This window comes from Mustela nigripes, chromosome 3, assembly GCF_022355385.1.
Source record: "Mustela nigripes isolate SB6536 chromosome 3, MUSNIG.SB6536, whole genome shotgun sequence".
Lineage (NCBI taxonomy): Eukaryota > Metazoa > Chordata > Mammalia > Carnivora > Mustelidae > Mustela > Mustela nigripes.
In genome coordinates, this window is record NC_081559.1 from 61,678,155 (window position 1) to 61,691,140 (window position 12,986).

Genomic DNA, 12,986 nt, shown 5'->3' on the forward strand with positions numbered 1-12,986 from the left:
CAAGGGAGAGAGGAATGCAGGAGCAAGTGAGTGAGACTGCTTGCTGCTCGATGGTTGTCACTTAGCACTCACTTTCTACAAGCTTATCTACAACTCCGTGGGTCCTCATCCTCCACCTCAGGTTCTATCCCTCTAGAAAAAGTGTCCGCAAGCTTTCCACAAAGGCCTAAACAGTAAATGTGTTTTACTTGGTGGACTGGGTGGTCTCTATTACAACTACTCAACTCTATTTTTGTTTTGCAAAAGCAATCATACACAATACACACATGAATGGGCACAGCTAGTTCCAATAAAATTTTGTTTATAAAAACAGGTGGCGGATAGAATTTGGCTCAAAGGCTGTAGTTTGCCAACTCCTGGTCTAGAAATCCAAAAAGGCTTCAACCTGAAATTTACATATTTCCCTATATTTACCTAGTCTCCATTAACTTTCACATCCCCAGATGTAAAAGAACCAAATAGTCCTTCATAAATCCATAACATCATTTAAAAAATAGGCATAAAAGCAATGTCTGCCTTTGAGATCAGGTGATTTTGTACCTATTCTAAAACATACAATATCACTCCACTTATCTAGTCACCATCTGAAATTCCTACATTACCCACCCCTCATAGGGAAAGAATGAAAAAGTCTTGCTAAAACATGTTTCAGATGGAAATAAGCCAGTGCCAGACTAAACTTTCTTTTCTCAAAAGCCGACCTCAGACAGAATAATTTTCCTTCGAACCATACACAGACAATTACATAGTGAGGCCAATAAGAATGCTGAATGCCAAGCTCCATATAGGGAAGAGAGGGGTACCTAATTCTGTGGGATTTGTACTTAATTCTTTAGGCAAAGGGGAGAGGCACTGAGGGATTTCAAGTAAGGTGATGACCTAATTCCACAACTGAAATTTAAAATGGTTATTCTCAAAGCTGTGCTGAATTTGGATTTTGGGGGAAGAGGGAGGCATGCCAGTAAGAAGACTGAAGGTGGTTAGGAGACTATTAAAAGTAATCCATGTGAGAGATTGAATAGGAGGGGTGTGGAGTCTTGATAAGATATCTGGAAGTTAGGGTTAGCTGACTTCAGCAAATGAGTCAATGTGAAGCCTCAGAAGGTCGTTAATAATGAAGTATGTGAAGATGGGTGCTTCACTCGTGTGTTCTCTGTTCTAGATTATCTGCAGAGGAAGACCTGGAGCTAAAATAACAGGGCAAGAGGCCACAAATGCTAAAAGAGGTAATGACAAAGGGTAATGAGTATGAGAAGGAGACTGAGGTAATGATAGCAACAAGTCTTAACAAGTTCAAAATGATGGGTCATATTTGAAAGAACAAAGGTCATGGTCAAAAAGCTCAAATAAAACAAAGAAAATAATAATTTGCATCAGAAGCCCTCTCTGCACTATTAACAGTCCCGGGAAGGACCCACCATGCCACCAGGTATTTAGTATCAAGTGTTCTTTTACCCATCTGACTCCAAACGTTCAACATCTCATACTACTTGCCTCCATCAATGTATCAATCAGGTGTAAGGATAACGTCTAGAAATTTACCCCACAGATATGCTAATATGCTAGTATCCAACATCAAAATGCTGGAACTGACAACTTTACCGATTAGAAGAATAAATTGCAATAGATAAATAAATCATGATAGGTTCATATGATGGAATATTATGCCAGGTTAAAAACAAAAAAGGCGGAGCGCCTGGGTGGCTCAGTGGGTTAAGCCTCTGCCTTCGGCTCAGGTCATGATCCCAGGGTCCCAGGATCGAGTCCCACATCAGGCTCTCTGCTCAGCAGGGAGCCTGCTTCCTCCTCCTCATCCCCCCTCTTTCTCTTTCTCTCTGACTGCCTCTCTGCCTATTTGTGATCTCTGTCAAATAAAAAAAAAAAAAAACAATTAAAAAAAAAGGTACTTTATATGCTGATATGAGGGCATCTCCACAATAAGTTAAATTAAAAAAAGATTAATTTGCATTTTTATGTATGCAATTTATATATATTATATATATGCACATATATATATAAAGAAAGCATTGTTTGCTCACAGGGAGGAAAACCAGGTGTCAGAGGGCAACAGCGAAAGGAAGACTTATCATATACACCTCCTTATTTTTTTTTTTAATTTTGGACCATCTCAATAGAGTAACTACTTAAAAAATAAGCTGGAAAAAAATTGAAGGTAGAATAAAGATTTTCTGACATATAATATCTCAAATTTCTTAATTCCATTCATCATTTCTCAAGAAGTTACTGGGGAATGTATTCCATCCATATGAAAAAGTAAATAAACAACAAATTCACCCATATATAAGAAATAGGGACTCCATCAGAAATGTCAGTAAAGAGGGGCACCAGGGTGGCTCAGTGGGTTAAGCCTCTGCCTTCGGCTCAGGTCATGATCTCAGGATCCTAGGATCGAGTCCCACATTGGGATCCCTGCTCAGCAGGGAGCCTGCTTCCCCCTCTCCTTCTGCTGCTCCCCCAACTTGTGCTCTCTCTCCTTCTCTCACTCTCTGTCAAATAAATAAATTCTTAAAAAAAAAAAAAATGTCAGTAAAGAGAAATCCCAAACAACTGCTGTGGAACAGGTCTAGAAAGCAATAATCCAAATTCGAACAAGAGGATAGAGAGCGTCAGAAGAAACCAATAAATTGGTGTGATTATGTAGAAAAATCATACTGAGATGATGTGGGAATATAGAGAAATAGAAATTGATATGTGGAAAAACCAAGCTATCTTTTTCTTAAATGGATTATTAACGCCATGATTAAAAAAATTTTACTCAGACTCACAATATACTCATGTAATTAATTAGCAAACAAAATGTACATAATAACCATAAGAAAATATTAAAGTGGAAACAAAAATGTGAGAATTATATTGGGAGATGGAAGAAGGGAGAGCAAGGGTTACATGTGTTAAAGAGCTAGATATTTACCTATTTTAATGGGGAGTCAATAGATAATATAAAATATTGATAAATTAAGAAATAGCAGTATATGCATATTATTGCAAAAGGCAAATACTGGAAGAAACACCTAAAAGAGTTTAAAGTTGTTACCTGGAGGCAGCAGGACTGGGGAAGATGAGAGCTGACTGGATTTTTAAAATTTTCTTTTCTTAATTTTTTTAGAAGATTTATTTATTTGAGAGAGTGACTGAGAGAGCAGGAGGGGAGGGGGCAAAGCAGAGGGAAAGGGAGAAGCCACTGAGCTCCCCACTAAGCAGGGAGCCCAACACTGGGATCCTGGGGATCCCACAGATATGTTAGTATGCTAGTAGAATGATAACCTGTAACTCTGCACACTAAAGCATCATTTTTATCCCCACAATAAGTTAAATTAAAAAAAAAAAAAGAGTTGACTGAATTTTTGTTGCTGTTGCTGTTGTAAGCCTTTTAATAATTCTTTCTAATTTTATTTACATAGAAGCAGGATACAAGTACAGGACTTGGAATCAGACAGCTTGGATTTGAATACTCGCTCTGACATTTCACTGGCCTTGTAGACAGAGGCAAATTACTTAATCTCTCAATTTTCTTGTCTCTAAAATAGGGAGAAAAACAGCATGTACCTCATTAAGTGGCTTTGAAGATTAAATGTTTAATTCATGTAAATTGCTTAAAATATGCCTGGCACATAAGTGCTCAATAGTAAAATAGCAAATAAGGACTAAAACTTATTAAGACAACAGATACGAACTTTGGTTACTTAATAAAAAAATACAAAGACATTAACAACTAAATTCTAATTTTAAAAACATGAACCACGTATTAAAGTCTGCTCCCTTTGTGAGAGAACTCACAAAGTTAACACTCCCAGGTATTAAGTTGGACTTTATTTCTTGAGCCTACAGTCTTCACTTTTAATCTGCAGCTAGGGGTGAGGGTGACGGGGGAAGACTGGTGAAAAATTCTACTTAGTGTTGGAAAGGGGGAGCTCAAACTGAAATCTGAAGATGAGCTTTAGCTAGATAGGCCAAAAGAGGATAGAAGAGAGTCCCAGGAAGGGACAGTGACACTCGAAGAAAAGACAAAGGCAGGAGGAACATGGTAATAAAAAAAAGGCGAGCAGAGCCAGAACAGAGAGTAACATGGCAGAAGTGTGCGTACTACACAGGAGTAAAATTGTGCCAGGCCTTTAGGCTGAGTCAAGGAATTTGCCTTATCCTAAGGAAATGAAGGGCTTTAAGCAGTTTTGAATGTTTTGAAAAGCTCTCTCTGGGTATAGCATGGGGAACCAAACAGGAAGAATTCAGATAATCAATAGGGAGGCCATTTGCAAAAATCCAGGCAGGAGATGATGGTAGTGACAGGAAACAGGAATGGAGAAAAGAAGAGAGATCTGAAAAGTATTTACATAAGAGGTAAAACTGACAGAGAGCTTTTTTTTTTTTTCTGGTCTAGTCTGATTATGATTTAAGTAAAAGCTGCCCCCTTTAACTCCTCACCAGTAGCAATATTCTTAGTTGTAAAACATTCATAAACAAAAACGATAAGACATTCCAATCACAAAGTTAACTCTTCACTTCTAAATGGTAAAACCCAGGTCTTGGAACAAAACCAAAAGGCACAAAAATAATATTGAATTCAAAAGAATAAGATGGAAATAACAGCAATCTAAATTCAATAGACTAAGTACATGAAACAAGTTTCCTAACTCAATTTCTGTGGTTGTTGCCCATAAAAAAGCAAATATCCTGCTTGCCTGATGTCACTCCCTTCCCTGGGTCACTTTTCCCTGAACATATATATATATTTTTAAAGATTTTATTTATTTAACAGAGAGAGAGATCACAAGTAGGCAGAGAGGCAGGCAGTGGGGGCCTGGTTCCCTGCTGAGCAGAGACACCCCCACCCCCATGTGGGGCTCGATCCCAGAACCCTGGGATCATGACCTGAGCCAAAGGCAGAGGCTTGACCCACTGAGCTACCCAGGCACCCTTCCCCTAATATTTTTACTTCACAATAGGCTTAGAGGAAAGAGAAATATTCCATGCTTTGCGAATATCTAAAGGTGTTGTGTATGTATGTGTGTGTGTGTGTGTACAGGCACAAAAGCAGACTATATTAAATCATATATGTAAAATGCATGGCAGAATTATGCATAGGACATCTCATCCCCAGCTCAGGTGTATGTTGAGGTGTGTGTGTGGGGGAAGGGTGGTACAATTTCCTAAGTGACGTGAGAACTGAGTCTTAAGAATCAGAGTTATAGAGGTAAAGATAAAAGGAAGGTATCTCAGAAGGGGTGATTAACAAGAGAAAAGCACACAGGAAAAAACAATGAAATCTGTTGTTGGAATATAAAATTTTGGTTTACAGAGGACAGATCCAGAGTTAAGCAAGGGTCAGATTTTGTGGGACCATTTTAAGGGCCATGAGTTCTATCCTGAGCAATGATAAGTTATTAAAAGATTCGGGGTACCTGGGTGGCTCAATGGGTTAAGCCTCTGCCTTCAGCTCAGGTCATGATCTCGGGTTCCTGGGATCGAGAGTCCTGGGATCGAGCCCCCCCAATCGGGCTCTCTGCTCAGCGGGGAGCCTGCTCCCCACCCCCCACCCCCCGCCTGCCTCTCTGCCTACTTGTGATCTCGCTCTCTCCATCAAATAAATAAATAAAATCTTTAAAAAAAAAAAAAGGTTTAAGTAGAGGAAAAAGAAATTCCGGTTTACATTTTTAGAGATCATTAGCTGAGGGGTTCTGCTGAGGATGGATTTGAGCTCAATGCCATCTGCTAAGATAGTAGGTAGCAGGTGGCTATGGTACCCCAGTTAAGAGTTGATAAGACCCTGAACTAGAGCAGAAGTAGAGTTTGTGGGGGAAGGAAAGGCAGAAAATGTTAACAGATTCAGTGATCTGATAGTTGTGGAAGTTAAAAAAAAAAAAAAGAATAAAAAAATGACCTCTGAATTTCTGCCATGACAGTTGGATAGTGGTATAGATCCATAAGCCATTCTCCAAAAATTCCTGGAGCCAAATACATTTTAAAACTCAGAATATTGGGGCACCTGGGTGGCTCAGTGCTAAAGCTTCTGCCTTCGGCTCCGGTCATGATCCCCGAGTCCTGGGATCGAGCTCCCGCACCGGGCGCTCCCGCACCGGGCGCTCTGCTCAGCAGGGAGCCTGCTGCCCACCCCACCGCCTGCCTCTTGGCCTATTTGTGATCTCTATCAAATGACTAAATAAAATCTTTTTTTAAAAGTCCTATCATTAAAAAAAAACTCAGAATATTTTGAAAAAAATCAGAATATTTTGGATGTTAGAAAGGAGATATGGTTTACATACCCAATATAACAGTGTACCCCCAGCAGTGCCTGGAACAGCACCATGTAATCAAATATAGCAGTGTATCTGTAGCAAGACACATTCCACCAAGTGGAATAGATGGTAAATAGCTTCCTGACAGTGCATTTAGTTTTCGTAGCAAATTGAGTTCAAGTTTTGCTGATAAATGAGTTACCAAAACATTTTGGTTTTCAGGGATTCTTTTTCGGAGGGGGGGGAGTTTGGAATTGTGGCTATGAAATGCTAAAAGTAGTAACACCTATAAATAAAATATAGGAAGTAAAATAGGTTGTTTTTGTTTTCGTCTTTGATGGGATGAAGGTTCTGGTTTACTCATGTATAATCTCAGACAATTATGACATCTTAAAAATGTCCTGTGGGCAATGGGATAGATGAACAAACTGGTTGGGACAGTTTAATACTAAAACAATTATAAATAAATAAAGATTTAAAAAAAAAAAGAAAAAAACTAAAACAATTATAGGGAAAATGTACTCTAGGGGAAATATTCTCTATTTGGTGGCAAAAATATGAGCCCAACTCAGAGAATGACTCAAGGAAACTTCATCTGTCAATAGCTACTAATGACCTACAATTCAGAGTCCTACCTGTCTCTGCTTTACCACATAAATTAATGCATTTGAGGCTCTTGCCATTGCTGGCATTGGTTTGAGTTCAATGTTGCTATTAGCAGTACATTAATTATGTTAAAATTACTCAAATTACAGAAAATGAATTATTCTGATATTAACTAGATGCATAATTAGGTGATTGATAATACATCCTTCTCAAACAGATTTTCTAGTCATAAAAGATCTCTCAGAATAAATGCATTTCTACATTTTATGAACCAGAGAACTGAATATGTCCTCAAGATGATCTGGGCATTGATCACTTGCAAAATATTAAATATACTAATTCTCTTTTGGAAAAAAATTCCTTCTATCAGGAGTGAAAATTAAAAGCTTCTATGGAAGGCTTAATCATCCCATCAGAGTTTCCAAGTCTATATCCCTACAGGTCACTTAGGGATCTCAACCAAACTCTCAATCTCCCAGTCTAGTCTTTTTAGGGGCTAGGAGTCTGATTTCTAGAATTTGTCTCTTATATCTGTTTCATAGTAAAAGAAAAAAATATATAAAATGTTAACAGACTACAAACCAACAATAAACTGGTTTATGTTTACTCAAATAATTTTTTTTAACATCCCATCTAAGCACTATTAATATGCTATAAAATTTAGGACTTAGAACAGAGCTGGAAAGAATTATTTTTCTCTCAAATTTTCACTTGATAATTGTTACTATCAAAATCCCCTGAGAGGGGCGCCTGGGTGGCTCGGTGGGTTAAAGCCTCTGCCTTCGGCTCAGGTCATGATCCCAGGGTCCTCTGCTCAGTTGGGAGCCAGCTTCTCCCAGCTTCTCCCTCTCTCTCTGCCTGCTTCTCTGCCTACTTGTGATCTGTCTGTCAAATTAATAAATAAAATCTTTAAAAAAAAAAAATCCCCTGAGAAAAATCCTTCCAGTTTTCCCTGTCCAAACATACTACATGAGGTTGAAGGATCCATTTAAAATATGCTAACGTACAGTGAAGTTTCATGCAGTTCCTATGTTTGAGAGATTTAGTCTAGCATCAGGTCCTAGAGTCTCCAGCCCTAAATGTTTAATGAGGATTATAATTTTATATTTTTAAAAATGTACAGCTTGGTTTTCTTTCTTTCAAATATGTGTATGTACATGATGCAGTATGCTAATAGAAAAATCAGCCTTCAAAATTCCAATTCAATAGAATGCTGTAATTTGCAATGTAGGTTCCAGCCCATTTGTGGTCATAAAAAATCAATCCAGTGTGTTGAGACCAGATTTTTTTAAAATAATAGAGAAAATCAACATTGTGTGGCTAAATATTGTTTTGTAAGCCTTGTTACACACACACACACACACACACACACACACACACAGACACAGACTAAACTGAAGCAGTTTCTTAATGAGGATTGCAGTCCAAAAAGAAGTTTTAAAAATACTAATGTTGAAGTGTGCTTGCCAGTCAAAAATCTAGAGTGTTGCCAATGGAGGGATGACCCTGGGTTGCTGCCTTATAAAATATATTTTAAGCCAATATAATAAAAGATCAGAAGACTAAATTATGTTGTCCGTGTTGACTCAAAAATTAACTGTGGCTCTGAAATACCAAGGAAGGATTAAACATCTTAATCCACATGGCATCTTCAATACACATGTGGTCCACAGTAAGAGAAGAATGACATCTTCACTCATTCTCCCTAGAGTCAGGCATCATCTGGACAAGTTAAGTTAAATTAGGGCTGGACAAAGAACAATGGACTATTCTGTACCCATAAAGGTCTTACAAACTGTATGAAAGACAAAAAGATAAATGCCTTATGATAAGTGGGATTAAGGGTGGTCAAAGAATAACACGGGCCTTGAGTCAAGTCTCTGGAATAATAATGCTATGTCTACTGCTAACTTGCTGGCTGAACTGCCGTTAGAATCTCTCTCTCAGCCTTGGTTTGGCACCAACTGATTGGACTGACTGAGTATCCAAAGTGATAAGGGGATCTTGATAATACTAGGACAGGAGGAGATTCCTGACTTAAGGCCTCACTAACTTAATCTAGGGAAGTTTTTTTTTTTTTCTATTTTACAGATAGTTTAACAGAGGCACACTGTTACTCTAATATAAGTAAACATGTTACATTTCTCCCTTAAGAGTAAAGATAGTGTAATAACATCTGGTTCAATAATCCATGAAGTTTAAATTAATACCCTAAGCTCGAGGAACAAAGCCTACCTCCAATTATCAAATAGTATTTAACGTATGTATTTCTCTGAATGGAGATAAGATTAGGAGGGCCAGATAGGCTCTTTTGACAAAAGCAGAAAGCACTGGTTGAAAATATCATTAATATTTGGGGCGCCTGGGTGGCTCAGTCATTAAGTGTCTGCCTTTGGCTTAGGTCATGATCCTGGGGTCCTGGATTCCAGCCCCACACTGGGCTCCCTTCTCAGGGGGAAGCCTGCTTCTCCCTCTCCCACTCCCTCTGCTTGTGTTCTCTCTCACTGTGTCTCTCTCTCTGTCAAATAAATAAATAAAATCTTTTTAAAAAATGTTTAAAAAATAATTACACCCTGTTTGTGTGGTTGACTTTTTACCTTTTATTGCACATTAAAAAAATAAATAAATAAAACAAAAACAACAAGAGAGGGAGGCAAACCATAAGTTTTTTCTTAACTACGGAAAACAAACTGAGGGTTGCTGGAGGGGTGGGGGTGGGGTAACTGGGTGAGGGGCATTAAGGAGGGCATGTGATGTGATGAGTACTGGGTGTTATATAAGACTGATGAATCACTGAACTGTACCTCTGAAATTAATAATACCATATATGTTCATTAAATTGAATTTAAACAAAACATTTAATAAAAACAATAATAAGCTATAGGATTTGCCTAAGACATTTTGTTAAATGTGCAATTTAAAATATTTTTTTAAATGAGCAAATATAGCAGTAAACAAATGTAGGCAATAGACTTGCCATTTATTATTAGAAATCTTTATGTAAAATGCTGTAGTTAAAGCAATATAAAAAGAAAGATGCTTGGTACAAATAAACTGTCAGAATGTTTAAACTAATACGTATGCTAAACTTCGGGTATTAAAAGCAAAAGTTAAATTTAAAGAAACTCTAATTGTAGGGTATGACTTTAACCTCATGTCTTTTAGCCACAGACTCAAAGAAAATGTATACAGTAAAAGAAACAACATATGTTCTTACAACCAGAAATTCTCAAATGAAAATACAGCAACTTTCTTATCTTTTAACAACAGAATTTGAATGTAAATGTCTTCATTATGTAGTATAACTTTATAGCAAGTTACATTGGCTTAATAACATTTTTCTAAAAATCAGAAAAATAGTCAACTCTATGGGGTTCTAAAAACAGAAATAGTTATTTGAATGAGTTTGAAGTGTTTCTGATGAGTTTTGAGAGAGAAGGAAATAAAAGGCTAAGGTAAGGACCAGTTTCATCCTCATTTCTTAAGCTTCAGAAGCCTAATTGGGCAGGAAAGGAATTTGGGCCTGGCACACCCCGGTTCAGTCGTGGCAGGATCCCGAAACAAAAGTTTTTCTGAACCTCTGAGTCATATGCCACGGGCAAACCAGAGCCGCGATATACGGGTCGTTAAGTCAACAGGTCCTTTAACAAGATGGTGTGCGGTTGGTGAGTGGCAGTTGGATTTCTTCCTGCCACGAAGAAAATAACTCTTCTCGATCAAACCGGAAAGCGGGCGCAGCTCTGGTTTAGGGAGTGCACCCGGAAAAGTGTAGAGACCAGAAAGGAGAGGGAGACAGAGAGGGATGTGCGCGTCCCGACCACAGAGCGCTTTCCAAACCACTCGGAAACCATTTAAATGGCTCAGGCGGCCGCGGTTTCCAGCCTAGGACTGTCTGGGGTCCGGCTGGGAAAGTTGCCTGGCAAAGCCATGCCCTTTCCCGGCGCGGGCTTGCCCCCCCCCCAGCCCCCCCCCCCCCGCCGGCCGCCCCGGCACAGGAACGAGAGGAGACCAGCAACCTGTTAGCACGCGTGGAAACGCGGCCGTCTCGCGCCTACCCTGCCCCTGAGACCCCCACTCTGAGAGTCTCCCGGGGTCAAGCTGCGGACCACCGGGACTTCTGCCTGGGTCCGGCTCCTCGGGGCCCTCCCTATAGAGACTGCCAGGGGCACAGGGCTACCCCCGGAGCGCCACCTGCCCCGGCCTCGGGCGCCCCTCTCGGCGTCTCGGGAGGGGCAACTGAAACACTGCTCTCGAGACCACCTCCAACCGGCCGCTGGGACCGTACCCCTCTCCCCACCCCGTGAACCTTGGAGTCCGTCCTTCCGCCTCCTCCGACGCTGCCCAGGGTCTACTGGCCTCCCTCCCCCTGGTCCGAGCGCCGGCCCGCCCGCTTACCTGGCGGGTGGGCACGGCAGGACGGCGGGAAGCAGCCGCCGGGCGGGCGCTGGACTTGGGCCGGGAGCCAGGTGCAGGTGGTGGCGGCGGCGGCGCCTCTGGTTGCTGTCGCTACAGTTGCCGCTCAGTCCAGCTCCTCCTCCGCCGCCGTCGCCTCCTGCCTTCCCGCTGGGCCTCCTGCGTTGCCAGGAGAGGCCGAACCGAGGCTCCGCTTCCTCTCGGAGTCTCCCAGGTGAGCTCCAGCCTGCGACGTCGGCAGGGGCGAGGCCCCCGTCCCGCGCCTGCGCGCCAGCCTCCTGCCCCGCCCAAGCCCTACCTGAGCGCTCCAGGTGAGGACCGAGCGCGCCGCGCGCGGGGTAGGGGCGCCGTCCCGGCGGAGCACAGCCGCCGCGCCCCTTCTGTCTCCGCCGACAGGGAGGCTGGTTTTCCAAGCGAGGCGCGCCTCCGCCCGTCTACATTTGAGGAGTCCTGCACTGACCTGGTGGCAGTGGTCGCCTTGTAACCAGAACTCCGTCTGGGTCCTTGGGGAACCAGAAGTCTGTATTTCCTTCACACACTTCTGCCTTTCTCTGCGGTTCTCCAAAATGAAGGAGTGCGCTGCCCGGAGACTGGGGGGCCCAGTGCCCCGGAGAACCACCTCATGACGGCTGCAACTATTAGCTCGTATGGTTTCCTCGAGCAAGGTTCAGCAGCTTCTGTCACCAGTTAGGTTCCTGAGCTATTGGGTGAGCTTCCTTCCCATGCACTAGTCTTGATTTCATCACTTGACTCACTTCGGCACAGCTAGTGGTTTCCGTTTCTGTAAGCGCGCGCTCTGGTAGGGGCGCCTCACGTCCAAAGGAGGAGCCTCTCTCTTCCAAAGAAGAGCCTCTGGTATTTGGCAGAGCCCTGCTAACTTGGGGCGCACCACCCCTTCCTGGGTTGCTATCGGAAGGGAAACCAATTCCCAGAAGAGAGAGAAAGCAGCGACAATAGAAAGAAACCTGCTGTCCTTGTTTGGAAAGACACTGGCTTCCTGGAGAGGTTTTCCTTCTACTGTAGATTTGCTTGAAAGCTCCCCATCCATTGGGAGGGTGACAATGCAGACTCTAGGGAGACAGAGGTTTTGCCGCTGTTTTTAAAGACAGATTTTTTTCAACAGTATTTTTTCCTTTTATGATATTTACAACCATTTTTTGGCCTTCCTTCTGTTATGACAAACACTGACACACCCAAAATCAGGACTTTAAAATGACCTTTATACCTTCCTATAAACTCACTCACTAATTGGCTCTGTCTTCAATGTATATAGAAATATAAATAGAAAAATAGCCAAAAATGTTTTAGCAGCATGCTTAATTACATGATGGTAGGTTTTTCCATAAAGTTTAGCTGTGGTCTTCCTCCTGTATTTTGACACATACACTTATGGTTTATTTTTATTGGTATATTAGTGTTATGTGACACCTAAAATTAAAATTTGAAAATACTGGTTAGTATAGTATCAATAGGTGTAACTAGAACTTGACTAGTCTGACATTGGTTTTAGCATCTGCAATAATATTCTTTTTTTTTTTTTTTAGAAAGATTTTATTTATTTATTTATTTGAGAGAAAGAGAGCACAAGTGGAGGAGAAAGGCAGAGGGAGAGGGACAAGCAGACTTGTGCTGAAGGGAGCCTGCTGCAGGGCTCCATCCCAGGACTCTGAGATCAAGACCTGTGCCAAGGCAGGCACTTAACTGACTGAGCCA

General features: G+C 41.4%; 1 protein-coding gene across 4 annotated transcripts in view; it reads right to left on the reverse strand.

Annotated features, from left to right (window-relative positions):
• Window positions 1-12,039, reverse strand: part of GALNT3 (polypeptide N-acetylgalactosaminyltransferase 3) — a 45,949-nt gene extending 33,910 nt beyond the window's left edge. For 3 of the 4 annotated variants that reach the window (XM_059394104.1, XM_059394103.1, XM_059394105.1), the window contains exon 1: window positions 11,256-12,039. The gene's annotated coding sequence lies outside the window, so the exon portion shown is untranslated. The remainder of the gene's footprint in view (window positions 1-11,255) is intronic. The other variant, XM_059394106.1, reaches the window with a different exon arrangement.
• Between the last annotated feature and the right edge of the window lie 947 nt (window positions 12,040-12,986).